At 36.9% G+C, this 5534-nt stretch overlaps 1 long non-coding RNA gene across 1 annotated transcript in view; it reads right to left on the bottom strand.

Annotated features, from left to right (window-relative positions):
- Positions 1 to 3959, bottom strand: part of LOC109339886 — an 11214-nt gene extending 7255 nt beyond the window's left edge. Inside the window, exons 1-2 of the long non-coding RNA XR_002106723.1 lie at positions 3946 to 3959; positions 2027 to 2032 (exon numbers count right to left, since the gene is read on the bottom strand). This is a non-coding gene — a long non-coding RNA (uncharacterized LOC109339886). The remainder of the gene's footprint in view (positions 1 to 2026; positions 2033 to 3945) is intronic.
- Between the last annotated feature and the right edge of the window lie 1575 nt (positions 3960 to 5534).

Genomic DNA, 5534 nt, shown 5'->3' with positions numbered 1-5534 from the left:
ATTCTTTTGGCAAAGCTTGAAACCTAGCACACATGCAAACACTAAACATAATATCGGGGGGCTAGAAGTTAAATACAATAAGGAGCCGATTATCCCACGATATTTGGTTACCTCAATCGCTTTTCCCTTTTCATCTTTGTCCAGATAACATGCAGATGCCATAGGTGTAGATGCGTCCTTACACTACTCCATGTCGAACTTCTTCAACAATTCGCTAGTGCCTTCGTGAGTAACTTGTAAAGTGTCCCACATTTCCTTGGCACTATGACATTGAGATACCCGAAAGAATTCATCGTAGGATAAGGCCGAGGTAATGATGTTTTTTGCGCGAAGGTTGAACTGGACCTTCTTGCGCTCCTCATCAGTCCATAAGCTTTTTGGCTTTTCTTTCGGTTCGCCATCCACTAAGTGAAGTGGGGTGAAGGGGCCACTGATTACGGATTCCCAAATATCTGAATCAATAGCCTCAACGAATATTTTCATTCAGACTTTCCAGTAGGCGTAACCCTCACCACTGAATACGGGAGGGCGGTTAATGGATGCGCCATCACCGCCAAAGGGGTTGGTGGAACCCATTATAATTCCCTTCGGATCACGCGGATGCGGTTGAGCTAGCACATCGTACTAGCTCTGATACCACTTGTTAGGTATCAATGGCCTATAGAAGAGGGGAGTTGAATAGGTGTAGCGATTAACAATCACCGCTTCTTGAACCAAAACCCAACTCCTGGAAAATAGCCCAGTTAATAAATTAACAACCGGCTTCAATCGATTAACTATTGCACATAACAGAATGATCAGACATGCAACTTGCATAGTAATTAAAACAAAATTGAACAGATATAATACATACATTTTTACGCATAATTATTAAGTATATGGAAGTAAACAAATATACAACTTTTCAATTACAGATTCAATTTATAATGGCAAGAAACATAAAGAAGATAAAGAGAAAAAGAACATTGCAAAAAGGATATTTATCCTGGTTCGTTCTCCTTGTACATATAAGTGATTTCCTCTTAAACTTGATTTATACATTTCAATAGCATCAAATGAGTCCCATAACTCATTCTTACAATCACCTAACATAGATCCATCACTAGATAATCCTCCAACATTCAAAAACAGTTCCTCATCCAATCTAATCATTTCTCCTATAACCATTGAAGCATATACCCCATTCTTATACCGAAAAATACTGTAGAATTCCCTTATGAGTGATGGATAGATTTTACCTTATAACTCCGTAAATTGATTTTCTCCTTGGTCTTCTAACCCATTCGGTAACTCAAACCCTTGTTCCACCATCCGTGCAATATCCACATAGCGAATATAGGTGTGTTTCCTTCCTTGAAATTTGACTAATCTAGCTTCTTGAAGGATTAGAGAGTAGTAGGGGTCACCGTGGTCCTGTCTTCCACCTTGAGTAGAAGAGGAACCTACGTCCACACCTCTTGGACGCTTAGAAGTGGTCTTCACCCTTCTTGGACGTGGTTCACTCATAATTTTCAGGTAATAGAGTGATTAATTGATTCAATAATCGATTTTCCGAATTTGGGATGAGGGTTTCTGAAAGGGGAAAAGCTAGGGCTTTAGATTTGGGTGAAAATGAAGACTCTAGGTAGATGAATGTAATGTATTAGGAATTGAATTTGCTATTTTTGAGGTTGAGATCACTTGATATGAGGAGAGATCCAGAAGGGGGAAGCAAAGAGGTTTTAGGGGTTTAGTGTAAAATAACCCAGAACAACACTAGAATATGTTATATTCTTCCAGTTAATCGATTAAGATGAGTGTAAATCGATTAAGTGTTTTAATTGTTTTCAATTTTCAAAAATTTGTGCCCATGCAATCGATTAAGCAATTTGTTAACCGATTAAAACCAGTTAAAATTTCATTTTCTGGCTACTAGAACACAAATTAATCGATTAAAACACAAAATAATAGATTAAGCACAGAACTGAGACATATTTTAGTGCATTTGTGAGAGTTCTAGGTGATGCTAAGATAATATACTCAAGACACTAACCTAAAAGGTATATGACACACTAAAGAAGTATAAAAACAATCATGAATGAAGTTAAGCATAGGAATCATGCATTCATAACAAATGTCACACATAAGCATATATTAAAGATCAAGATAAGGCATACACCACCCCTAAAGCAAACTAGTTGAGATATTTTTCATCAAGAATGCCATGTTCTCTGTGTAATACAAAGAATGTTTCCCATGGAAGGGGCTTGGTGAAAATATCGGCCAATAGCTTTGAGGTTTCAACAAATTCAAGAATACGATCACCTTTTTGTACATGATCTCTTAAAAAGTGTTGTCTTATTTCAATTTGCTTAGTTTTAGAATGCATAATAGGATTCTTTAATAGGTTGATGGCACTAGCGTTATCACTCTTTATCGGTATTTTCACATGCTTTAGACCAAAGTCTAATAGTTGTTGTTTCATCCATAATATTTGAGCGCAACACACACTAGTGGCAATGTATTCCGCTTTGGCGGTAGACAAAGTAACACATGCTTGCTTTTTACTATGCCAAGATACTAAGGAGATTCCCAAAAGGTGGCAAGTTTCACTGGTACTTTTCCGGTCCAACTTACATCCAGCAAAGTCGGAGTCGGAATACCCTATCAAGGATAATGAGGCATCCCTAGGATACCATAAACCCATAGATAATTTTCCTTTTAGATACTTCATGATATGTTTTACATCACTAAAATCTGACTCCTTAGGTGATGCTTGATATCTCGTGCACAACATACACTAAACATAATATCGGGGAACTAGCAGTTAGATATAGCAATGAACCAATTATGCCTCGATATATTATTACCTCTATACCTTTACCTTGTTCATCCTTGTTGAGATAGCAGGATGATGAAATAGGTGTTGCCGCTTCTTTACATTTGTCCATCTTGAACATTCGTAGAAGTTCCTTGCAATATTTTGTTTGGTGAACGAATATCCCGCTGCTCATCTGCTTTACTTGTGGTCCTAGGAAGAATGTAAATTCTCCCATCATTGACATCTTGACCTCACCTTTCATTAAATAAGAAAATTACTTACAAAGAAAATTGTTAGTTGCACTAAATATTATATCATCAACATAAATCTGTACTAACAGGACATTAATTTTTGATTTTGATATTAAGAGTTTTGTGTCCACTTTGCCCCACATAAACCATTTTTGTAACATAAACTAATCAATCTATCGTACCAAGCTCTAGGAGCTTGTTTTAGACCATATAAAGCCTTTTTGAATTTATAGACACGATTAGGGTATTTAAAGCTTTCAAAGTCGGGCGGTTGATTAACATATAATTCCTCTTGAATGTAGTCATTCAAGAAGGCACTCTTCACATCCATTTTAAAGAGCTTAATATTCATTATAGATGCAAAAGCCAATAACATCCTAATGGCCTTCAACCTTGCAACAGGGGCATAAGTTTCAACGTTGTCGATGCCTTCCTCTTGATTATACCCTTTGGCCTCATTAATGGTCATAGTCTCGAATTGAAATAGAAAGGCTACAAAATTACAAAAGTTACGCAGAGAGTTACGGGTTACCACTCCCATTTAGATCTCACCTATAACCTTTTCAAGTGGATAGTCTTTCTTAGTCTTCCACACCTTTGGTATGTCCCGATGATCTGAACTCCTTTCCTAATCATCCCGAACCTACTTTTCAATCTCCATATGCTTCGTGTATGCATTCTCCAAGGCACCAGAAACGTCATAACACAAGGCTTTCTTCTTCACTTTCGGAGAAGACTCATCAAAGTGTACAGGAATAGATTCTTCAACATGCATTATATATTTGTTAAACACTCGATAAACTTTACTATGAATAGAGTACCCTAAAAATATTCCCTCATCATCTTTCAAGTCAAATTTTCCCAAAATTCTTTTACCATTATTCGATATAAAACATTTACATTCAAAACCGTGCAAGTGTGAGATATTAGTTGTTCATCCTTTTAATAATTTATACGGTGTTTTTATGAGTGTAGGCCTAAGAAGTACTCGATTTATTTCATAGAAATTAGTATGCACCACATCGGGCCAAAAATACTTAGGGACCTTGCTTTCGTTTAGCATTTTCCTTGCTAGTTCCTCTAGAACTCGATTTTTCCTGTCAACAACTGTATTTTGTTGAGGGATTCGAGGAGCCAAATACTGATGTAGGGAAGTGCCAAACATACCTAAGTTTCATACACTTTTATGGCACTTATCCTAAGCATAATTGAGAAAAACCAACTTCAAACAATACTTTTTGAATAAAATATCACAATCTTGTATATTGGTGTTTGTATTTCTTTTTTATGTGTTTTATAGGATTTAGAAAGAAAAATAAAAGAGAATAAAGAGTCATGGTCCAAGTAGAAAAACAAGTCAAACTCAAGGTGCTCAAGCAGGCAGCTCAGCGTGGACCAAGCTACGCTCACCTGATCTGGACACCAGCCTAACTTGGACACAAGCCTGGCTCAGTCAAACCAACCTGGCACAGACCAAGTTGCTCAAGCAAGAAGCTGAGCGAAACTGCTTAACCGCTCAGTCTAGCACCAGACAAAACCTGACACGATTAGAACTCAAGCTTGGCACGGTCAGACACAAGCCTGGCAGACGCTAAAGCTGCTCAAGCAGCAGCTCAACGGTGACACATGTGTGCTCAGCGGTGTGCACCAGACTTGACTTAACCATCAAGAAACCATAAAGTAATGCATGACATCACTTCAAGTAGCCCACCATAGGCTTTTCAGGAGTAGCGAACCACTAGCTTTGGTGAGTCAAGCTTAAGGAGGTGATCAAGCTACTTGACCAAGTGACCAAACCCATGCTGAAGGGTTTGGTCAGCTGCTGAGCGGTGCAAAACAAGTAGCTGAGCGCCCAACACCTTGGCCTATATAAAGGCATGCAATTCTAAATTGTACATTCTACATTCTACATACTTTCTAAATTCTTTCTAGTTTATTCCTCTTCTTTCCTCCATATTTTCCTCTCATTTTAGATAGTTTTTAGGCTAGTTTTAGAGTAGTTTTTAGTTTGTAATTCAAGAGGAGAAAGGAGAAGGAAAATGAGATGCAAAAATCCATTTTGTAATCTCATTTAGAACTTAAAGCATCTAATCCTTGGATGGATGGCTCATGCTCCTCACAATTTCATTTGAATGTTGGTTATGTATTTCTACTCCTTCTTTTATTCTAAATTTGAATTTTAATCATTCAAGTTGGTGCTTTGGTTAATTTTATTTGTTTGAGAAGTTCTTAATGCTCTTTTTATATTGATCACCTAAAAACCAAATTCAAGTCATGAAAAATCACTTATCTCAAACACTTAACAAATAAACTAAGAAGTAGTTGTACTACTTAGTTTATTTTCCAAGTTAAGCATGCTTTTCTTAAGATCTTATATTCATTATTACTTCAATATTAGAGTAGCCAAGATTAGGGTGTGACAACCTAGTCTCTTTGTGGACGTAATATTGTTTAGTAATAAATATAAGTGATCATCATTCTAC

This window comes from Lupinus angustifolius, unplaced genomic scaffold (assembly GCF_001865875.1).
Source record: "Lupinus angustifolius cultivar Tanjil unplaced genomic scaffold, LupAngTanjil_v1.0 Scaffold_118, whole genome shotgun sequence".
NCBI lineage: Eukaryota > Viridiplantae > Streptophyta > Magnoliopsida > Fabales > Fabaceae > Lupinus > Lupinus angustifolius.
This window is presented reverse-complemented; position numbering and strand designations above follow the sequence as displayed.